General features: G+C 43.1%; 7 non-coding genes across 7 annotated transcripts; all 7 read right to left on the bottom strand.

Moving 5' to 3' along the window:
• Positions 1–7766: 7766 nt before the first annotated feature.
• LOC147270789 (U1 spliceosomal RNA) lies at positions 7767–7930 on the bottom strand. Its single transcript, XR_015117185.1, has one exon. It is a non-coding gene; the product is annotated as a U1 spliceosomal RNA (small nuclear RNA).
• Positions 7931–8472: 542 nt separating this feature from the next.
• LOC147270788 (U2 spliceosomal RNA) lies at positions 8473–8663 on the bottom strand. Its single transcript, XR_015117101.1, has one exon. It is a non-coding gene; the product is annotated as a U2 spliceosomal RNA (small nuclear RNA).
• Positions 8664–9243: 580 nt separating this feature from the next.
• On the bottom strand, positions 9244–9407 carry LOC147270787 (U1 spliceosomal RNA). Its single transcript, XR_015117168.1, has one exon. It is a non-coding gene; the product is annotated as a U1 spliceosomal RNA (small nuclear RNA).
• Positions 9408–9949: 542 nt separating this feature from the next.
• On the bottom strand, positions 9950–10140 carry LOC147270786 (U2 spliceosomal RNA). The gene has a single exon (XR_015117098.1). It is a non-coding gene; the product is annotated as a U2 spliceosomal RNA (small nuclear RNA).
• Positions 10141–10726: 586 nt separating this feature from the next.
• On the bottom strand, positions 10727–10890 carry LOC147270785 (U1 spliceosomal RNA). Its single transcript, XR_015117150.1, has one exon. It is a non-coding gene; the product is annotated as a U1 spliceosomal RNA (small nuclear RNA).
• A 542-nt stretch (positions 10891–11432) lies between these two features.
• On the bottom strand, positions 11433–11623 carry LOC147270784 (U2 spliceosomal RNA). The gene has a single exon (XR_015117097.1). It is a non-coding gene; the product is annotated as a U2 spliceosomal RNA (small nuclear RNA).
• Positions 11624–12209: 586 nt separating this feature from the next.
• On the bottom strand, positions 12210–12373 carry LOC147270783 (U1 spliceosomal RNA). Its single transcript, XR_015117133.1, has one exon. It is a non-coding gene; the product is annotated as a U1 spliceosomal RNA (small nuclear RNA).
• Positions 12374–24100: the final 11727 nt, after the last annotated feature.

The following is a 24100-nucleotide window of genomic DNA, read 5'->3' as shown; positions in this document are numbered from 1 at the left end:
AACCTAGGAAGTTGAAATTTGAGTGTGTTGTTCTGTTCTCGAAGGATCGCATCTGTGCTGGTTTGACCCCCCTAAGTCCTTTCTGCTGTCTGTAAAGGGCGTGGCAAAGTCCAGTAAAGTCTTTCAATGAAGCATCATAACTGGTCAAAGTTGCTCCAAATGAGATGAGATTTCTGGGAGGAGTTCACACCTCTGCCAGAAACCAATATTTAAAACTTTGAAGCCCCACCTCCTTCCTGAAGCCACTTCCTGTTTGGGAGGGGGTTCTAGAATTATTCCACCAGATTAGGATTTCATAAAGTTTCAGGTCTGTATCCACTGGAGAGGCCAATGAGAGCAAAAGAGCAACAGGGTCAAAGGTCAACAGGCCTTGTGTCTCAGCCAGGCCTCAAAGGGTTAAGTGAGCCTTTTGGAGCTCCTTTGAAAAAAGGCCTGACACCAATCTTGTTCAGGACCAACATGAAGAAGGATCTTTGGAACATTTTCACATCTTTAAGACGGCCTTGACTCCTTTTTATAGCAGGAGTCACTGAACAGCACAAAGCTGCTATTGCAGCCATCAGGCCTCATTTCTGATCAGTTATTATTGTTGAAACAAAGCTGAATATCAATTATTGATTTTTATTGTCATCATTGTGAACACCTGATGAGAGAAACACAATAAAAACATTTGAAAAGGAAGGATCAGAGTGTTGTTGTACTGCAATACTACAGTACAGCATCAGAGACACTCAGTTATTGATTGCCTGAATGATTGATTTCCCCAGAAGAGGAACAGCTTTGTTGGAGCAGTAAAAATACACACATCAGAACGACAAAGTTACATTGGAAAAGAAACTACATGACATTACCAGCACAACATCTGAAGAACAGTTAGGATCAATTTAACTGGCCAGATAGTTAGGATTTCTTTAATGATATCCTTGATGAACCCAGACATCAGAGTGGTTTGTTCCCCTCAATCATAAATCTGTAAATACAGCGTGAAGTGATGGAACTAAAAGGCCACCTCTGAGTGCAGGAGTGAGCCTCTGTGACGGATGTGACGTCAGCAGACCGCCATTAGTTTGAGTCATTGTTTATATTCTTAATGCTGATTGGTCGATCTATAATGGTGACAAATGGACTTTGTAGGTAGAATAAACATCCAGAAATTAAATGAATTTGTAGATTGTCTTATTAATCAAAAGATGAAGTATTAAAAATATTTGTTTTTTTTCCTCGGAGTGAGCGACAACTACCGGATTTTCTCACAGAAGAACGGGGGGCGACTTCCACGGAAGCAGATGTTTGTAATTCCTGGGGCACTAAAATCCATTTCATATTATTCTTTCTTGAACAGCGAATATTATGGAAATAAAATTTATATTTCTCGCCAGAAATGTCCTGAAAATGCTTTTTAAAAATCAAACCTATCTTGAAATGACACTCGTCCGTAATGGCGTCCTTAGCAACCAACATAGCAACAGTAGAAATGTGACACTGTAACGACTCTCTTCCGAGAGGTGAAAGATTCACCGTAATAACGAACAAACCAAAGATTAAACACAAGAACTGAGCAAAGATTATGAAAACAAAATGCATATTTCTCTCTAGAAATGTCATCAGAATGCTTTATTAAATCAAAATTATCTTGGAAGAAGGCACTTTCCTCCGAAAATGACAGGAGCGGCGGCCATGTTTTTGTTTTGAGAGGCCCGCATGAAAGAGTCACATGAGGGAAGGGGGTATGGGGTCATGGGGGGGGGGGGGGGGCGATCCCAGGTGACATTGTTCAAGAGGCAGGGTTCACCCTGGACAGGTCACCAGTCCATCAGGAGAAATGAGGTGGTCGGTATCATGCAACCTAAACTAAAACATTAGTCAGGTCAAATTCAGATTAAAGCAAGAGTCTCCAGATCAAAGTCAGAATTCCTGATGATGTCATCAGGGCTTTGACAATAGCTAGAATTCTGTCTTTGATCTCAGGAGGACATGAAAGAAACACAATTGAGGAAAGTAGAAGAGAGCATGGCAGCATGATGGTGCAGTGGGGAGCACTGTGGCCTCACAGCAAGAAGGTTCTGGTTTGAGTCCAGGCTCGGGTGGGGAATCTTTCTGTGTAGAGCCTGTATGTTCTCCCCATGAATGCGTGGGTTCTCTCTGGTACTCCAGCTTCCTCCCACTGTCCAAAGACATGTAATTGGGGACGAGGCTGATTGGACACTCTAAATTGACCGTAGGTATGAATGTGAGTGTGAATGGTTGTTCGTCTCTGTATGCTGACCCTGTGATGGACTGGTGACCTGTCCAGGGTGAACCCCGCCTCTGGCCTGTAGATGCTGGGATAGGCTCCAGCCCCCCCCTCGACCATCAGTGTAGGTCTTTTGTTAATTGCATGCCACATGAAATTATTGTTGGTCAGTTTTCTAGCGACTGTCTCACAGTGGCAAGACAAGAACACTTCTACTTTTAATGTTGACAGTTTGTTCAACACTGAACTTCATCCAGTACCATGTTGTCAAACACTGGAACCTCCACAGCACCTGAACAGGGACTTGAACCCTGGACCCTCAGATTAAAAGTCTGATGCTCTACCCTCTGAGCTCCTCAGGCTCTTTCTACAGCATTGAGACAGGAACAGAAACACCTGTGAAGGTCAAACTGATGCTTTCTTGACTTGTTCAGTCCTCCATGTTGAAGTCCACCATGCTTTTGATTGGCTCTGATTCTCTGTGGCAAAATCCAAAAAAAGGCTCCAAAAATGTCCTGAATGTCACAAGAATGCACAGGACAAGATGTTAGTTTCCTTCATGTCTGCAGTTCCTCCACTGGAAAGTAAAGTCAATGCTGCTCCTCTGCTGAAACCTGGGATCGGACCAGGGACCTTTAGATCTTCAGTCTAAGGCTCTCCCAACTGAGCTGGTTCAGTTCTGAGTGAGGGCCCTGCTTCTCTCATTTATAATCTCTTCCACTCTCACTGGACCTTAGAGAGGATTGGAGCTTCTGAAGTCCTGACACATTGAACAGTTCTCCAGGACCATTTTTGATGGATGTCTGGATCACACCAGCCTTTTTTGTTTGTCTTCTTGCACCACCGTGCCGCCCCTACTAGTCGTCTACATATCAGTGTTCTCAGTATTGCACGAACATTCACATCAGTATTGTGCTAATATTTTATTTCCTGGCTCTTCAATCCTCCTATTATGAAGTTGATTGCTTCAGCGACCAGGAGACGTTATCATTGGCAGCTAGTTTGCTATTATTGCTGCTGCTGTTGTTGGTTGTGTGTCTGTCTTCCATCCCCCTGTCCCTCTGTCTTTCTCTCTGCTTGTCTTTCACCCTCATCTTGTTCCCATCTTTTTGTCATTCTCTCCCTCCTTTCTCTCTGTCTTTTGTCTTTCCTTCTCTATATTTGTCTTCTGCTGTCTGTCCTGTCCTGCTCTCTTTCAACAACCAACCAGTCAAAGCAGACGTCCGGTTAAAAAAATATGATAAAAGAACTCTTGGTTTGATTTGGCTTGAGGCATGAAGAAGATAGGATTGTTTTCCTTTCATTTTAGAAGCTTTTCCAGATTCATGAAAAGATCATCAATCAGTGCAGTATTTCAGACAGACTTCTGGTCCGTGAGCACGAGGAATCCAGCACAGATCCACAGAACTCCAACTGCCATCTTTGATGGTTCCTTTACATCTGTAGGGTGGAGAGATCCTCCTGAGTCTGGCTTGGAATGTTTGTCTGTGGATGTGTTGGCCCTGTGATGGACTGGTGACCTGTCCAGGGTGAACACGGCCTGTCGCCCAAAAGCTGCTGGGATAGGCTCCACCCCCTCATGACCCTGAACAGGATAAGCAGAAGACAATGGACAGAAGTCCTGACACATTGAACAGTTCTCCAGGACCATCTTTGATGAAGGTCTGGATCACACCAGCCTTTTTTGTTTGTCTTCTTCCAGTTGCCTCAACATTGTGTGAGCCAATAATTCCACATCTGTACCAGACACACCTCTGGTTGGTGGGTTGATGGATCTCTCTGTTCTAACAGTGTCTTTTATCTTGCTTTTATCTTTTCTATCTTTTCTTTGTATCTGCATTCTGTGGTGCACGGTGGCTCTGGAAGAGCGCTCTAACTATTGTCACTGTACCCCCCCCCCCCTACAACGAAAATAAAAGATTCTGATTCCGATTCTGACACACACACACACACACACACACACACACACACACACACACACACACACACACACACACACACGTGTATCAACATGATGTTCCGAATGTTTCACTGTCTGTGGTTGTCCAGCTCTCCTTGCCTCTTCACTGTCATTGTCAGAACTCGGAGCAGTCTTCCTCTCCAGGTGATGTCTCTGAGTGATGATGATTGCTGTCTGTTCAACCAGCTTCATTTGTTGATATCTGAGAAGGACTGAAGACAGCAAAGTGTGCTGATTGGCCAACAACCCCTCACAGGTCAAAGGTCACTGCTCTGAGGCGGACCAGTTTACTGTAACAGTGGTGGCACCATCCACTGCTGGCGCTCTCTTCAGTGCTTCTTGTTTCTGCCCTTTGTGTGTGAGCTCCTAGAGCAGCTGGTCCGGCTCCTCCCCTTTTCTTTTCTATTCCTCTAATTTATTTTTTGATTTTCTATTTTTGTAATTCATCATCGATCTCGGCTCACGGTCGCTACACTCTTGACCTCCTGTGAGCCTTGAAGAGAGAGAAGCCACCTTTGTGTCGGAGAAGAGCAGCTTAGTCCAGGCAGCCAGCAGCCTGAGACCAGAGGGTAGCCAATCAACGCGCTTCCCTTCTTCATCGAGCGAATCTCAGCGGGAGCCACGGTCGACGAGGTGGAGGCTTTGGAGGCCGTCCTCCCACCAGTTCGTTGGAGAGGCGTCGTACATCGATGGGAGAATCCAGCTGAGAACGTAAGCCGGTTACGTTGGTTTTCACCGATTCAGGCCTGGACTCCTGTCTCGCTGCCAAACTCCGCCTGACTCCGTAGAGCTGGTCAGCCTCCACTCAGTCCTCTTCATTTGGTTGGAGGTCACTATCGTTCATCCTACACACCTTTCCACCTGCCTCTTAGCCGTCTACTTGAAGCTCAGATAAATCCAGGCTAATTCATACCTGCTACTCAATATGGGCCTTAATTACTCTGCTGGAATTGTCACTCTGTCTTAAGTGTTTTCTTAATTGTATTAAATCCTCTTTAATTTCCAAGAAGTCTTCCAACTCATTCATTCATGCAAGCCACTGATCCACAAGACCTCATTGATGAGCTTCAACCTGAGACTGATTGTTTCTCATTGGACGAGACACCCATTCAATGAGACTCATTGTCAGTCCATTGAAATCTACTGGTGTTCCTGGTGAGTTGATTTAACAACATGAGCTGACAGAATCTACGTTCAGGTAGGAACCACCACATCCAGGGGTCTGGACCTTTGAGCAGGCAGAGCCATCAAAGTAGCAGACTAAGCTAGCAGACGTTAGCATTGAGAAGAAACTGATACCTGAGCCTACTTTTGGGTCTGGTCAGGTGATGACACAATAAAATGACATCATTGTCAGACTGACGCCTGCTCAACACTGACCAAACGCCGCCCTATTGCATTGTGGGAAATTTCTGCTTGGCTCGCGTCCATCAAAACACACAAAGAAATTTCTCCAGAATCAGGATTGACAGTGGATACAATTGATTCCACACTGGTTTCAAGTGCAGGTGTGGAATTTCAGACACAGTCTGTGTTTGTGTTGTTCATTCAGTGATTTTTCTTACAATTCCCAATCAAAGCCCCACATTGCTAATGAACTCAAATTGATGCTAACAGTAATGTAGTGATAGTTGCTAATAAACTAAGTGATGCTGACAGACATGCGGTTAGAGTTTCGATTAACCTCAAAGTGATGCTGACAGTAATGTAGTAAGAGTTGCTTCGAACCTCAAAGTAATGGGACAGTGATTTCAGAAGAATTGCTAATGATCTCAAAATGATGCGACAGTGATGTCGTAAGAATTGCTAATAAACTCAAAACGATGCAAACAGTAATGTAGTGATAGTTGCTCATAAACTCAGTGATGCTTACAGTCATGTAGTAAGAGTTGCTAAAAACCACAAAATAATGCGACTGTCATGTCGGAAGAATTGCTCATGATCTCAAAATGATGCGACGGTAATCTAGTAAGAGCTGCTAATAAATTCAAAATGATGCTAACAGTAATGTAGTGAAAGTTTCGAATAACCTCAAAGTAATGCTGACAGTCATGTGGGAAGAGTTTCGAGTAACCTAAAAATGATGCGGACAGTAATGTATTAAGAGTTGCTAATAACCTCAAAATAATGCGACAGTGATTTCAGAAGAATTTCTAATGAACTCAAAATGATGCTAACAGTAACGTAGTGATAGTTGCTAATGAACTCAGTGATACTTACAATAATGTAGGAAGAGTTTCAAACTCCCTCAAAATGATGCTGACAGTCATGTAGTAAGAGTTGCTACTAAACTCAAAATAATGCGACAGTGATGTCGGAAGAGTTGCTAATGAACTCAAAATGATGCTACAGTGATGAAGTAAGAGATGCTAAAAAACTAAAAATGATGCTGACGGTAATGTAGGAAGAGTTGAAACTAACGTTAAAATGATGCTACACTGTTGTCATAAGAATTGCTAATAAACTCAAAATGATGCTAACAGTAATGTAGTAAGTGTTTCGAACTACCTCAAAGTGATGCTGACAATAATGTAGTAAGAGTTGCTACGAACCTCAAAATAATGCGACAGTGATGTTGGAAGAATTGCTAATGGTCTCAAAATGATGCGACAGTGATGTAGCAAGAATTGCTAATGAACTCAAAATGATGCTAACTGTAATGGAATGAAAGTTTCGAATGGCCTCAAAGTGATGCTGACAGTCATATAGTAAGAGTTGCTACAAAACTCAAAATAATGCGACAGCGATGTCGGAAGAATTGCTAATAAACTCAAAATGATGCTGACAGTCATGTAGTGATAGTTGCTAATAAACTCAGTGATGCTTACAGTAACGTAGTAAGTGTTTTGAACAACCTCAAAGTGAAGCTGACAGTCATGTAGTAAGAGTTGCTACTAACCTCAAAATAATACTACGGTGATGTCGTAAGAATTGCTAATGATATCAACATGATGTGACAGTGATGTAGTAAGAATTGCTAATGATCTCAAAAAGATGCTACAGTGATGCCGGAAGAATTGCTAATGAATTCAAGAATGATGCTGACAGTAATGTAGTGATAGTTGCTAATAAACTCAAAGTGATGCTGACAGTAATTTATGAAGAGTTGCTAAAAACCTTAAAATAATGACACAGTAATGTAGTAAGAGTTGCTATGAAACTAAAAATAATGCGACAGTGATGTAACAAGAATTGCTAATGATCTCAAAATGATGCGACAGTGATGTCGTCAGAATTGAGAGTCGGGGTTTTCCAAGTTGATCTCCTCCCACGCATGAATTCTCTGGTTCATTCCACTTACTGCGAAGACGAGCCGTGGATGTATTGTCCTGAGCCCAGGGCTTGTCAGATACCATGACCCTCAACTAAATGTGGCAGAAACCCTGCCCTCTTCATTTAGGGCTGGAAGGTGTGAGAGATACTGGGAGCTCATCGAGGCTACGTCCTCCGCGGTCTCCTCAGGCTGGCCAGCACAAGAGGAGACCGCCAACTGGCCAGGACAGGCGGTCACCGTTGTTGTTGTTGCCGCCGTGGTCGGCCTTTCTTTCTTTCTTTCCTTTTTTCACACGATCACAGGGGAGAGCGCGGACGCAGTCCCCCACTGTCAGAAATTATGCAGTTGAGATTCCCACATTTGGGGAATTCACCAGGGTCAGCACAGCCCCAGTGCAATGGCTGAGCCTCACCCGGGGAGAACCACCTTGCTGATCATGGTATCTCCCCTGCCAGGTAAGTATGACTCGCTGAGCTTAGGAACAGACATGAGCTCCAGGGACACAGCCTTCTGACTGACAGGCAGGGAGGCCGACACAGCGCCTGATCTTTCCTACCTTGTGCCAATCTGCCGCGTGCGCAGCCCCCTTTGTTTCTCACAACGATGCCGGATGTCGGATATCCCAAGCCCGGGAAGCTCAGGCACATTGAAGGTTCAGGTCTTTCAGAGTGCATTCCAAAGCCTTTTGGGAAAGGCTCCGAGAGCAGTGCCGTCAGCGGACCTCCATCCTTATCTGGAGTGCAAACGGAGCCACAACTTGACGCCCAGCGGCAGCGCGGGCGGAAATCCAGCCCCGGCCTCATGTGCAGCACTCGAGAGTTGGCCTGAAGAGCACGGGATTTGCTCCTGACAAAAGGGGAGGGGCCCGCACTGTTCCTGGAAGGCCATTGCGGCCGCAGGCTGAGGAAAAGCTGCAGTGCAGGAGGAGAACCCTGGTCCGGCTTTGGGTGGAGCAGGTGAGCGAGTGCCTGGCGGAGGCTTGTTTTATTTCCGACGAGAAATGCGGGGCATTGCACCACTCCTGGAAACACTGCAATACCAGGTTGATGCGTGGAAAGGACGGAGCAAGCTCCCGTTCCATCTCCCTGTTCCAAAAAGCAATTTAATATATGGTTCCCGGATAGGGAACGTACCAGATATTAAACTGATAAGAACAGATACTACACTTGATCTTAGCCAAAAGGCCGAGAAGCGATGCCTGTCAGCCACCCGACGTGAGAGCCAGCACCCCCGGTACAGCCAATCCCGGCCGCGGCTGTGGGCAGGAACTGCAACATTTTGGGTGGCGACACAAAATGCAGTGCCATAAACACTACATCTGGCACACTGGTTGTCCCCACTGCTATCCAAAGCAAAGGCAATCGGTGCCTTCACCCTGCTATGCTAGTGGGGCGACTCAAAGTAAAACAAAGCGGTGTTCAAAGCCACAAGCCAGCGACTCATCCTGGAGTCGGGGTTTTCCAAGTTGATCTCCTCCCACGCATGAATTCTCTGGTATCATTCCACTTACTGCGAAGACGAGCCGTGGATGTATTGTCCTGAGCCCAGGGCTTGTCAGATACCATGACCCTCAACTAAATGTGGCAGAAACCCTGCCCTCTTCATTTAGGGCTGGAAGGTGTGAGAGATACTGGGAGCTCATCGAGGCTACGTCCTCCGCGGTCTCCTCAGGCTGGCCAGCACAAGAGGAGACCGCCAACTGGCCGGGACAGGCGGTCACCGTTGTTGCCGCCGTGGTCGGCCTTTCTTTCTTTCTTTCCTTTTTTCACACGATCACAGGGGAGAGCGCGGACGCAGTCCCCCACTGTCAGAAATTATGCAGTTGAGATTCCCACATTTGGGGAATTCACCAGGGTCAGCACAGCCCCAGTGCAATGGCTGAGCCTCACCCGGGGAGAACCACCTTGCTGATCATGGTATCTCCCCTGCCAGGTAAGTATGACTCGCTGAGCTTAGGAACAGACATGAGCTCCAGGGACACAGCCTTCTGACTGACAGGCAGGGAGGCCGACACAGCGCCTGATCTTTCCTACCTTGTGCCAATCTGCCGCGTGCGCAGCCCCCTTTGTTTCTCACAACGATGCCGGATGTCGGATATCCCAAGCCCGGGAAGCTCAGGCACATTGAAGGTTCAGGTCTTTCAGAGTGCATTCCAAAGCCTTTTGGGAAAGGCTCCGAGAGCAGTGCCGTCAGCGGACCTCCATCCTTATCTGGAGTGCAAACGGAGCCACAACTTGACGCCCAGCGGCAGCGCGGGCGGAAATCCAGCCCCGGCCTCATGTGCAGCACTCGAGAGTTGGCCTGAAGAGCACGGGATTTGCTCCAGACAAAAGGGGAGGGGCCCGCACTGTTCCTGGAAGGCCATTGCGGCCGCAGGCTGAGGAAAAGCTGCAGTGCAGGAGGAGAACCCTGGTCCGGCTTTGGGTGGAGCAGGTGAGCGAGTGCCTGGCGGAGGCTTGTTTTATTTCCGACGAGAAATGCGGGGCATTGCACCACTCCTGGAAACACTGCAATACCAGGTTGATGCGTGGAAAGGACGGAGCAAGCTCCCGTTCCATCTCCCTGTTCCAAAAAGCAATTTAATATATGGTTCCCGGATAGGGAACGTACCAGATATTAAACTGATAAGAACAGATACTACACTTGATCTTAGCCAAAAGGCCGAGAAGCGATGCCTGTCAGCCACCCGACGTGAGAGCCAGCACCCCCGGTACAGCCAATCCCGGCCGCGGCTGTGGGCAGGAACTGCAACATTTTGGGTGGCGACACAAAATGCAGTGCCATAAACACTACATCTGGCACACTGGTTGTTCCCACTGCTATCCAAAGCAAAGGCAATCGGTGCCTTCACCCTGCTATGCTAGTGGGGCGACTCAAAGTAAAACAAAGCGGTGTTCAAAGCCACAAGCCAGCGACTCATCCTGGAGTCGGGGTTTTCCAAGTTGATCTCCTCCCACGCATGAATTCTCTGGTATCATTCCACTTACTGCGAAGACGAGCCGTGGATGTATTGTCCTGAGCCCAGGGCTTGTCAGATACCATGACCCTCAACTAAATGTGGCAGAAACCCTGCCCTCTTCATTTAGGGCTGGAAGGTGTGAGAGATACTGGGAGCTCATCGAGGCTACGTCCTCCGCGGTCTCCTCAGGCTGGCCAGCACAAGAGGAGACCGCCAACTGGCCGGGACAGGCGGTCACCGTTGTTGTTGTTGCCGCCGTGGTTGGCCTTTCTTTCTTTCTTTCCTTTTTTCACACGATCACAGGGGAGAGCGCGGACGCAGTCCCCCACTGTCAGAAATTATGCAGTTGAGATTCCCACATTTGGGGAATTCACCAGGGTCAGCACAGCCCCAGTGCAATGGCTGAGCCTCACCCGGGGAGAACCACCTTGCTGATCATGGTATCTCCCCTGCCAGGTAAGTATGACTCGCTGAGCTTAGGAACAGACATGAGCTCCAGGGACACAGCCTTCTGACTGACAGGCAGGGAGGCCGACACAGCGCCTGATCTTTCCTACCTTGTGCCAATCTGCCGCGTGCGCAGCCCCCTTTGTTTCTCACAACGATGCCGGATGTCGGATATCCCAAGCCCGGGAAGCTCAGGCACATTGAAGGTTCAGGTCTTTCAGAGTGCATTCCAAAGCCTTTTGGGAAAGGCTCCGAGAGCAGTGCCGTCAGCGGACCTCCATCCTTATCTGGAGTGCAAACGGAGCCACAACTTGACGCCCAGCGGCAGCGCGGGCGGAAATCCAGCCCCGGCCTCATGTGCAGCACTCGAGAGTTGGCCTGAAGAGCACGGGATTTGCTCCTGACAAAAGGGGAGGGGCCCGCACTGTTCCTGGAAGGCCATTGCGGCCGCAGGCTGAGGAAAAGCTGCAGTGCAGGAGGAGAACCCTGGTCCGGCTTTGGGTGGAGCAGGTGAGCGAGTGCCTGGCGGAGGCTTGTTTTATTTCCGACGAGAAATGCGGGGCATTGCACCACTCCTGGAAACACTGCAATACCAGGTTGATGCGTGGAAAGGACGGAGCAAGCTCCCGTTCCATCTCCCTGTTCCAAAAAGCAATTTAATATATGGTTCCCGGATAGGGAACGTACCAGATATTAAACTGATAAGAACAGATACTACACTTGATCTTAGCCAAAAGGCCGAGAAGCGATGCCTGTCAGCCACCCGACGTGAGAGCCAGCACCCCCGGTACAGCCAATCCCGGCCGCGGCTGTGGGCAGGATCTGCAACATTTTGGGTGGCGACACAAAATGCAGTGCCATAAACACTACATCTGGCACACTGGTTGTCCCCACTGCTATCCAAAGCAAAGGCAATCGGTGCCTTCACCCTGCTATGCTAGTGGGGCGACTCAAAGTAAAACAAAGCGGTGTTCAAAGCCACAAGCCAGCGACTCATCCTGGAGTCGGGGTTTTCCAAGTTGATCTCCTCCCACGCATGAATTCTCTGGTATCATTCCACTTACTGCGAAGACGAGCCGTGGATGTATTGTCCTGAGCCCAGGGCTTGTCAGATACCATGACCCTCAACTAAATGTGGCAGAAACCCTGCCCTCTTCATTTAGGGCTGGAAGGTGTGAGAGATACTGGGAGCTCATCGAGGCTACGTCCTCCGCGGTCTCCTCAGGCTGGCCAGCACAAGAGGAGACTGCCAACTGGCCGGGACAGGCGGTCACCGTTGTTGTTGTTGCCGCCGTGGTCGGCCTTTCTTTCTTTCTTTCCTTTTTTCACACGATCACAGGGGAGAGCGCGGACGCAGTCCCCCACTGTCAGAAATTATGCAGTTGAGATTCCCACATTTGGGGAATTCACCAGGGTCAGCACAGCCCCAGTGCAATGGCTGAGCCTCACCCGGGGAGAACCACCTTGCTGATCATGGTATCTCCCCTGCCAGGTAAGTATGACTCGCTGAGCTTAGGAACAGACATGAGCTCCAGGGACACAGCCTTCTGACTGACAGGCAGGGAGGCCGACACAGCGCCTGATCTTTCCTACCTTGTGCCAATCTGCCGCGTGCGCAGCCCCCTTTGTTTCTCACAACGATGCCGGATGTCGGATATCCCAAGCCCGGGAAGCTCGACCGATGCCGTTTTCAAGGCTCACCTTGTCGCTCGGTGAACCAGCGTGGCCTCGAGCCGCATTAGAATTGCTAATGAACTCAAAATGATGCTAAAAGTAATGTTGTGAAAGTTTCGAATAACCTCAAAGTAATGCTGACAGTCATGTAGTAAGAGTTTCTATGAACTTCAAAATAATGCGACAATGATGTCGGAAGAATTGCTAATAATCTCAAAATAATGCGACAGTGATGTCGGAAGAAATGCTAATGATTTCAAAATGATGCTGACGGTAATTTTGGAAAAGTTGAAACTAACCTCAAATTGATAATACAGTGATGTCATAAGAATTGCTAATAAACTCAAAATGATGCTAACAGTAATGTAGTGATAGTTGCTAATAAACTCAGTGATGCTTACAGTAATGTAGTAAGTGTTTCAAACAACCTCAAAGTGATGCTGACAGTCATGTAGTAAGAGTTGCTACTAACCTCAAAATAATGCAACAGTAATGTAGTAAGAATTGCTAATGAACTCAAAATGATGCTGACAGTAATCTAGTGAGAGCTGCTAATAACCTCAAAATGATTCTGACAGTAATGTAGTGAGAGCTGCTAATAACGTCAAAATAATGCAACAGTAAAGTAGAAAGAGTTGCTACGAACCTCAAAATAATGCGATAGTGATGTCGGAAGAATTGCTAATGATCTCAAAATGATGCGACAGTGATGTAGTAAGAATTGCTAATGAACTCAAAATGATGCTAACAGTAATGGAGTGAAAGTTTTGAATAACCTAAAAGTGATGCTGACAGTAATGTAGTAAAAGTTGCTACGAACCTCAAAATATTGCGACAGTGATGTCGGAAGAATTGCTAATGAACTCAAAATGATGTTAACAGTAATGTAGTGATAGTTGCTAATTAACTCAGTGATGCTTAAAGTAATTAGTCAGTGTTTTGAACAACCTCAAAGTGATGCTGAAAGTCAGTTAGAAAGAGTTGCTTAAAATAATGCAACAGTAATGTAGTAAGAGTTGCTAACAACCTCAAAATAATGCGACAGTGATGTCAGAAGAATTGGTAATAACCTCAAAATGATGCTGAAAGTGATGTCGGAAGAATTGCTAATGAACTTAAAATGATGCTAACTGTAATGTAGTGATAGTTGCTAATCAACTCAGTGATGCTTCCAGCAATGTAGTAAGTGTTTCGAATAACCTCAAAGTGATGCTGACAGTCATGTAGTAAGAGTTGCTACGAAACTCAAAATAATGCTACTGTGATGTCGTAAGAATTGCTAATAAACTCAAAATGATACTAACAGTAATGTAGTGAAAGTTTCGAATAACCTCAAAGTGATGCTGACAGTCATGTGGTTAGAGCTGCGAGTAACCTAAAAATGATGATGACAGTGATGTCGTAAGAATTGCTATTGAACTCAAAACGATGCTAACAGTCACGTGGTGATGGATGCTAATAAACTCAGTGATGCTGACAGTAATGTAGTAATAGTTGCTAATAACCTCAAAATGATGCGACAGTGATGTCGTAAGAATTGCTAATGAACTCAAAATGATGCGACAGTGATGTTGTAAGAATTGCTAATGAACTCAAAATGATGCTGACGGTAATCTAGTAAGAGTTGCTAAAAAACTCAAAATAATGCGAAAGTGATGTCGTAAGAATTGCTAATAAACTCAAAATAATACTGACATTATTGTAGTAATAGTTGCTACGAACCTCAAAATGATGCTACCGTGATGTTCTAAGGATTGCTAACAAACTGAAAGTGATGCTGACAGTAATGTAGTGAAAGTTTCGAATAACCTCAAAGTGATGCTGACAGTCTTGTAGTAATATTTGCTACGAACCTCAAAACGATGCTACAGTGATGTAATTAAAGTTACTAATGATCTCAAATGATGCTGAGAGTGATGTCGTAAGATTTGCGAATAACCTCAAAAAATGCTACAGTGATGTAGGAAGAGTTGCTAACGACCTCAAAAACAATGCTACAGGGATGTAGGAAGAGTTGCTAATAACCTCAAAATAATGCGACAGAGATGTCGTAAGAATTGCTAATGAAATCAAAATAATGCTAACAGTAATGCAGTGAAAGATTCGAATAACCTCAATGATAATAATGAACTCAAAATGATGCTGACAGTGATGTAATGAGGGTATCTACTAATTTCAAAAAGATGCGAAAGTGATGTCATGAGAGTTGCTTCTAACCTAATAAATGATGCGAAAGTGATGTGGTGAGAGTTGCTACTATCCTCAAAATGATGCTCCAGTGATGTACTGAGAGTTGCTGAAAACCTTAAAATGATGCTGACAGTCATGTAGTGAGAGTTGCTACTATCCTCCAAATGATGCTACAGTGATGTACTGAGAGTTGCTTAAAATCTCAAAATGATGCTAAAGTGATATAGTGAGAGTTGCTACGAACCTCAAAATGATGCTCCAGTGATGCAGTAAGAGTTGCTTAAAACCTCAAAATGATGCTGACAGTAATGTAGTGAGAGTTGTTAAGAACCTCAAAATGATGCTACAGTGATGTGGTGAGAGTTGATAGTAATTTCAAAATCATGCCAAAGTGATGTAATGAGAGTTGCTACTTACTTAAGAAATGATGCTACAGTGATGTGGTGAGAGTTGCTACGAACCTCAAAATGATGCTAAAGTAATGTGGTGAGAGTTGCTACGAACCTCAAAATGATTCTACAGTGATGTTGTGAGAGTTGCTACGATCCTCAAAATGATGCTACAGTAATGTATTAGGTTGCATGCAGTGATGAAGTAAGAGTTGACACTATCCTCAAATTGATGCTTCCAGTAATGTAGTGAGAGTTTCTTCTTAACTGAAAATAAAGCTACAGTAATGTAGTGAGAGTTTCTTCTTAACTGAAAATAAAGCTACAGTGATGTAGTGAGAGTTTCTTCTTAACTGAAAATAAAGCTACAGTGATGTAGTGAGAGTTTCTTCTCACATAAGAAATGATAATCAAGTGATGTAATGAGAGATGCTACGGACCTAAGAAATGATGCTACAGTGTTGTAGTGAGAGTTGCAACTAATGTCAAAATGATGCTAAAGTGATGTAATGAGAGTTGCTAATAACTTCAAAATGATGCTACAGTGATGTAGTAAGAGTTGCTCATGACATCAAAATGATGCTACAGTGATGTGGTGAGAGTTGATAGTAATTTCAAAATCATGCCAAAGTGATGTAATGAGAGTGGCTACTTACTTAAGAAATGATGCTACAGTGATGTGGTGAGAGTTGCTACGAACCTAAAAAATGATGCTACAGTCATGTAGTGAGAGTTGCTAAAAACCTCAAAATGATGCTGACAGTGATGTAATGAGAGTTGCTACTAACCTAAGAAATGAGGCTGACAGTGATGGGGTGAGAGTTGCGACTAATCTCAAAATGATGCTCCAGTGATGCAGTAAGAGTTGCTTAAAACCTTAAAATGATGCTGACAGTCATGTAGTGAGAGTTGCTTAAAATCTCAAAATGATGCGACAGTGATGTGGTGAGAGTTGCTACTATCCTTCAAATGATGCTACAATGATGTAGTTAGAGTTGCTTAAAATCTCAAAATGATTTGACAGTGATGTGGTAATAGTTTCAAAAAACTCAAAATGATGCTCCAGTGATGTAGTCAGAGTTGCTACGAACCTCAAAATGATGCTGACAGTCATGAAGTGAGATTTTCTACTATCCTCAAAATGATGCTACAGTGATGTGGTGAGAATTGCTAAAAATCTCATAATGATGCGAAAGTGATGTGATGAGAGTTGCTCAAAACCTCAAATGATGCTGTCAGTAATGTAGTGAGAGTTGCTACGAACCTCAAAATGATGCTCCAGTGATGTAGTGAGAGTTGCTACGAACCTCAAAATGATGCTACAGTAATGTAGTGAGAGTTTCTACGAAGCTCAAAATGATGCAACAGTAATGTGGTGAGAGTTGCTTAAAACCTCAAAATGATGCTACAGTAATGTGGTGAGAGTTGCTTAAAACCTCAAAATGATGCTACAGTGATGTAGTGAGAGTTGCTACGGACCTGAAAATGATGCTCCAGTGATGCAGTAAGAGTTGCTTAAAACCTCAAAATGATTCTACAGTGATGTGGTGAGAGTTTCTTAAAATCTCAAAATGATGCGACAGTGATGTGGTAAGAGTTGCGAAAGACCTCAAAATGATGCTAAAGTGATATAGTGAGAGTTGCTACGAACCTCAAAATGATGCTCCAGTGATGTGGTGAGAGTTGCTACTATCCTCCAAATGATGCTACAGTGATGTAGTGAGAGTTGCTTAAAATCTCAAATGATGCAACAGTGATGTAGAGAGAGTTGCTACGATCCTCAAAATGATGCTACAGTAATGTATTAGGTTGCTAAAACCTCAAAATGATGCTACAGTGATGTAGTGAGAGTTGCTACGAACGTCAAAATGATGCTCCAGTGATGTGGTAAGAGTTGCTAAAAATCTCAAAATGATGCTACAGTGATGTAGTGAGAGTTGCCACGAACCTCAAAATGATGCACCAGTAATGTAGTGAGAGTTGCTCCGAACCTAAAAATGATGCGACAGTGATGTGGTAAGAGTTGCTAAAAATCTCAAAATGAAGCTAAAGTGATGTGGCGAGAGTTGAAAAAAAAAATCAAAATGATGCTGTCAGTAATGTAGTGAGAGTTGCTACGACCCTCAAAATGATGCTACAGTGATGTAGTGAGAGTTGCTAAAAACCTCAAAATGATGCTACAGTGATGTAGTGAGAGTTGCTTCAAATCTCAAAATGATGCTACAGTGATGTGGTGAGAGTTTCTTAAAATCTTAAAATGATGCGACAGTGATATGGTGAGAGTTGCTACTATCCTCCAAATGATGCTACAGTGATGTTGTGAGAGTTGCTTAAAATCTCAAAATGATGCGACAGTGATGTGGTGAGAGTTGCTACTATCCTTCAAATGATGCTACAATGATGTAGTGAGAGTTGCTTAAAATCTCAAAATGATGTGACAGTGATGTGGTAATAGTTTCAAAAAACTCAAAATGATGCTCCAGTGATGTAGTCAGACTTGCTACGAACCTCAAAATGATGCTGACAGTCATGAAGTGAGATTTGCTACTATCCTCAAAATGATGCTACAGTGATGTGGTGAGAATTGCTAAAAATCTCATTATGATGCGAAAGTGATGTGATGAGAGTTTCTCAAAACCTCAAATGATGCTGTCAGTAATGTAGTGAGAGTTGCTACGAACCTCAAAATGATGCTCCAGTGATGTAGTGAGAGTTGCTACGAACCTCAAAATGATGCTACAGTAATGTAGTAGGAGTTACTAAAAATCTAAAAATGATGCTGAAGTGATGGGGGGAGAGTTGCTAAAATCCTCAAAATGATGCTACAGTAATGTAGTGAGAGTTGCTACGAAGCTCAAAATGATGCAACAGTAATGTGGTGAGAGTTGCTTAAAACCTCAAAATGATGCTACAGTGATGTAGTGAGAGTTGCTACGGACCTGAAAATGATGCTCCAGTGATGCAGTAAGAGTTGCTTAAAACCTCAAAATGATTCTACAGTGATGTGGTGAGAGTTTCTTTAAATCTCAAAATGATGCGACAGTGATGTGGTAAGAGTTGCGAAAGACCTCAAAATGATGCTGACAGTAATGTGGTGAGAGTTGCTAAAAATCTCAAAATGATGCTAAAGTGATATAGTGAGAGTTGCTACGAACCTCAAAATGATGCTCCAGTGATGTGGTGAGAGTTGCTACTATCCTCCAAATGATGCGACAGTGATGTAGTGAGAGTTGCTTAAAATCTCAAATGATGCAACAGTGATGCAGAGAGAGTTGCTACGATCCTCAAAATGATGCTACAGTAATGTATTAGGTTGCTAAAACCTCAAAATGATGCTACAGTGATGTAGTGAGAGTTGCTACGAACGTCAAAATGATGCTCTAGTGATGTGGTAAGAGTTGCTAAAAATCTCAAAATGATGCTAAAGTGATGTGGTGAGAGTTGCTAAAATCCTCAAAATGATGCTACAGTGATGTAGTGAGAGTTGCCACGAACCTCAAAATGATGCACCAGTAATGTAGTGAGAGTTGCTCCGAAACTAAAAATGATGCGACAGTAATGTGGTAAGAGTTGCTAAAAATCTCAAAATGATGCTAAAGTGATGTGGTGAGAGTTGAAAAAAAAAATCAAAATGATGCTGTCAGTAATGTAGTGAGAGTTGCTACGACCCTCAAAATGATGCTACAGTGATGTAGTGAGAGTTGCTAAAAACCTCAAAATGATGCTACAGTGATACAGTGAGAGTTGCTACTCATCGAAGAAATGATGCTAAAGTGATGTAGTGAGAGTTGCTTCAAATCTCAAAATGATGCTACAGTGATGTGGTGAGAGTTTCTTAAAATCTTAAAATGATGCGACAGTGATATGGTGAGAGTTGCTACTATCCTCCAAATGATGCTACAGTGATGTTGTGAGAGTTGCTACGAACCTCAAAATGATGCTCCAGTGATGTGGTGAGTGTTGCTTCTATCCTCCAAATGATGCTACAGTGATGTAGTGAGAGTTGCTTAAAATCTCAAATGATGCTACAGTGATGTAGTGAGAGTTGCTACGGACCTCAAAATGATGCTCCAGTGATGCAGTAAGAGTTGCTTAAAACCTCAAAATGATGCTGATAGTAATGTAGTGAGAGTTGTTAAGAACCTCAAAATGATGCTACAGTGATGTGGTGAGAGTTGCTACGAACCTCAAAATGATTCTACAGTGATGTAGAGAGAGTTGCTACGATCCTCAAAATGATGCTACAGTAATGTATTAGGTTGCTAAAAACCTCAAAATGATGCTACAGTGATGTAGTGAGAGTTGCTACGATCCTCAAAATGATGCTACAGTAATGTATTCGGTTGACTAAAAACCTCAAAATGATGCTCCAGTGATGCAGTAAGAGTTACTTAAAACCTTTAAAAATGATGCTGACAGTCATGTAGTGACAGTTGCTACTATCCTCCAAATGATGCTACAGTGATGTCGTGACAGTTGCTAAAAATCTCAAAATGATGTGACAGTGATGTGGTAATAGTTTCAAAAAACTCAAAATGATGCTCCAGTGATGTAGTAAGAGTTGCTACGAACCTCAAAATGATGCTGACAGTCATGAAGTGAGATTTGCTACTATCCTCAAAATGATGCTACAGTGATGTAGGAAGAGTTGCTAAAAACCTCAAAATGATGCTGCAGTGATGTAGTGAGAGTTGCTACTAATCTAAGAAATGATGCTAAAGTGATGTGTTGAGAGTTGCTTCAAATCTCAAAATGATCCTCCAGTGATGCAGTAAGAGTTGCTTAAAACCTTAAAATGATGCCACAGTGATGTGGTGAGAGTTGCTACTAACCTAAAAAATGATGCTACAGTCATGTAGTGAGAGTTGCTAAAAACCTCAAAATGATGCTGACAGTGATGTAATGAGAGTTGCTACTAACCTAAGAAATGATGCCACAGTGATGGGGTGAGAGTTGCTACTAATCTCAAAATGATGCTAAAGTGATGTAATGAGAGTTGCTACTAACCTAAGAAATGATGCTACAGTGATGTGGTGAGAGTTGCTACAAACCTAAGAACTGATGCCACAGTGATGTAGTGATAGTTGCTAAAAACCTAAAAATGAGGCTCCAGTAATGTATTAGGTTGCTAAAAACCTCAAAATGATGCTACAGTGATGTAGTGAGAGTTGCTACGATCCTCAAAATGATGCTACAGTAATGTATTCGGTTGACTAAAAACCTCAAAATGATGCTCCAGTGATGCAGTAAGAGTTGCTTAAAACCTTTAAAAATGATGCTGACAGTCATGTAGTGACAGTTGCTATGTACCTAAGAAATGATGCTACTGTGATGTGGTGAGAATTGTTACCGACCTCAAAATGATGCTAGAGTGATGTAGTGAGAGTTGCTACTAATCTCAAAATGATGCTAAAGTGATGTTGTGAAAGTTGCTATGTACCTAAGAAATGATGCTACAGTGATGTGGTGAGAGTTGTTACCGACCTCAAAATGATGCAAGAGTGATGTCGTGAGAGTTGCTCCTAACCTAAAAATGATGCTTACAGTGATGTCGTGAGAGTTGCTACTATCCTCAAAATGATGCTGAAAGTGATGAAGTGAGAGTTGGTACAAACCTCAAAATGATGGTGACAGTCATGTAGTGAGAGTTGCTAGGAACCTCAAAATGATGCTACAGTAATGTGGTGAGAGTTGCTTAAAACCTCAAAATGATGCGACAGTGATGTAGTGAGAGTTGCTACGGACCTGAAAATGATGCTCCAGTGATGCAGTAAGAGTTGCTTAAAACCTCAAAATGATGCTACAGTGATGTGGTGAGAGTTTCTTAAAATCTCAAAATGATGCGACAGTGATGTGGTAAGAGTTGCGAAAGACCTCAAAATGATGCTGACAGTAATGTGGTGAGAGTTGCTAAAAATCTCAAAATGATGCTAAAGTGATATAGTGAGAGTTGCTACGAACCTCAAAATGATGCTCCAGTGATGTGGTGAGAGTTGCTACTATCCTCCAAATGATGCTACAGTGATGTAGTGAGAGTTGCTTAAAATCTCAAATGATGCAACAGTGATGTAGTGAGAGTTGCTACGATCCTCAAAATGATGCTACAGTAATGTATTAGGTTGCTAAAACCTCAAAATGATGCTACAGTGATGTAGTGAGAGTTGCTACGAACGTCAAAATGATGCTCCAGTGATGTAGTAAGAGTTGCTTAAAACCTTAAAATGATGCTGACAGTCATGTAGTGAGAGTTGCTACTATCCTCAAAATGATGCTAAAGTGATGTGATGAGAGTTGCTAAAAATCTCAAAATGATGCTGTAAGTAATGAAGTGAGACTTGCTACGAACCTCAATAATGCTACAGTAATGTTGTAAGTGTTGCTAAAAATCTCAAAATGATGCTAAAGTGATGTGGTGAGAGTTGCAAAAATCCTCAAAATGATGCTACAGTGATGTAGTGAGAGTTGCCACGAACCTCAAAATGATGCACCAGTAATGTAGTGAGAGTTGCTCCAAACCTCAAAATGATGCGACAGTCATGTGGAAAGAGTTGCTAAAAATCTCAAAATGATGCTAAAGTGATGTGGTGAGAGTTGAAAAAAAAAATCAAAATGATGCTGTCAGTAATGTAGTGAGAGTTGCTACGACCCTCAAAATGATGCTACAGTGATGTAGTGAGAGTTGCTAAAAACCTCAAAATGATGCTACAGTGATACAGTGAGAGTTGCTACTCATCGAAGAAATGATGCTAAAGTGATGTAGTGAGAGTTGCTTCATATCTCAAAATGATGCTACAGTGATGTGGTGAGAGTTTCTTAAAATCTTAAAATGATGCGACACTGATATGGTGAGAGTTTCTACTATCCTCCAAATGATGCTACAGTGATGTAGTGAGAGTTGCTTAAAATCTCAAATGATGCTACAGTGATGTAGTGAGAGTTGCTACGGACCTCAAAATGATGCTCCAGTGATGCAGTAAGAGTTGCTTAAAACCTCAAAATGATGCTGACAGTCATGTAGTGAGAGTTTTTAAGAACCTCAAAATGATGCTACAGTGATGTGGTGAGAGTTGATAGTAATTTCAAAATCATGCCAAAGTGATGTAATGAGAGTTGCTACTTACTTAAGAAATGATGCTACAGTGATGTGGTGAGAGTTGCTACGAACCTCAAAATGATGCTAAAGTAATGTGGTGAGAGTTGCTACGAACCTCAAAATGATTCTACAGTGATGTAGTGAGAGTTGCTACGATCCTCAAAATGATGCTACAGTAATGTATTAGGTTGCTAAAAACCTCAAAATGATGCTACAGTGATGTAGTGAGAGTTGCTACGATCCTCAAAATGATGCTACAGTAATGTATTCGGTTTTCTAAAAACCTCAAAATGATGCTCCAGTGATGCAGTAAGAGTTGCTTAAAACCTTTAAAAATGATGCTGACAGTCATGTAGTGAGAGTTGCTACTATTCTCCAAATGATGCTACAGTGATGTCGTGAGAGTTGCTAAAAATCTCAAAATGATGCTGCAGTGATGTCGTGAGAGTTGCTACTAACCTAAGAAATTATTCTACAGTGATGTGGTGAGAGTTGCTACTAACCTCAAAATGATGGTGACAGTCATGTAGTGAGACTTGCTGCTAACCTTAAAATGATGCTGACAGTGATGTCGTGAGAGTTTCTTTGAACCTCAAAATGATGCTACAGTGATGTAATGAGAGTTGCGACAAACCTAAGAAATGATGCCACAGTGATGTAGTGATAGTTGCTAAAAACCTCAAAATGAGGCTCCAGTAATGTCGTGAGAGTTGCTACTATCCTCAAAATGATGCTAAAGTTATATGGTGAGAGTTGCTACTAATCTCAAAATGATGCTGAAAGTGATGTCGTGAGAGTTTCTACGAACCTCAAAATGATGCTACAGTGATGTAATGAGAGTTGCTACAAACCTAAGAAATGATGATACAGTGATGTGGTGAGAGTTGCTACTAATCTCAAAATGATGCTAAAGTGATGTTGTGAAAGTCGCTATGTACCTAAGAAATGATGCTCCAGTGATGTGGTGAGAGTTTTTACCGACCTCAAAATGATGCTAGAGTGATGTCGTGAGAGTTGCTACTAACCTAAAAATGATGCTTACAGTGATGTCGTTAGAGTTGCTACTATCCTCCAAAATGATGCTTCAGTAATGTAGTGAGAGTTGCTACTATCCTCAAAATGATGCTGAAAGTGATGAAGTGAGAGTTGCTACAAACCTCAAAAGGATGCTGACAGTGATGTAGTGAGAGTTGCTAAAAACCTGAAAATGATGCTACAGTGATGTGGTGCAAGTTGCTACTAATCTCAAAATGACGCGAAAGTAATGTAATGAGAGTTGCTACTTATTTCAAAATGAGGCTCCACTGATGTAATGAGAGTTGCTACTAACCTAAGAAATGATGCTACAGTAATGTAGTGAGAGTTACTACTAAATTAAAAATGATGGTGACAGTCATGTAGTGAGACTTGCTACTAACCTTAAAATGATGCTGACAGTGATGTCGTGAGAGTTTCTACGAACCTCAAAATGATGCTACAGTGATGTAATGAGAGTTGCTACTAACCTAAAAATGAGGCTCCAGTGATGTCGTGAGAGTTGCTACTATCCTCAAAATGATGCTAAAGTAATATAGTGAGAGTTGCTACAAACCTAAAAATGATGCTACAGTGATGTAATGAGAGTTGCTACTAACATAAGAAATGATGCTACAGTGATGTCGTGAGAGTTGCTACTAACCTTAAAATGATGCTGACAGTGATGTCGTGAGAGTTTCTTCGAACCTCAAAATGATGCTACAGTGATGTAATGAGAGTTGCTAAAAACCTAAGAAATGATGCCACTGTGATGTAGTGATAGTTGCTACTAATCTCAAAATGATGCTAAAGTGATGTTGTGACAGTTGCTATGTACCTAAGAAATGATGCTACAGTGATGTGGTG

The sequence above is a fragment of the Aulostomus chinensis genome, chromosome 1, assembly GCF_037954235.1.
Source record: "Aulostomus chinensis isolate RoL2024-O1b breed Wild chromosome 1, RoL_Achi_v1.0, whole genome shotgun sequence".
In the NCBI taxonomy this organism is placed as follows: Eukaryota; Metazoa; Chordata; class Actinopteri; order Syngnathiformes; family Aulostomidae; genus Aulostomus; species Aulostomus chinensis.
This window is presented reverse-complemented; position numbering and strand designations above follow the sequence as displayed.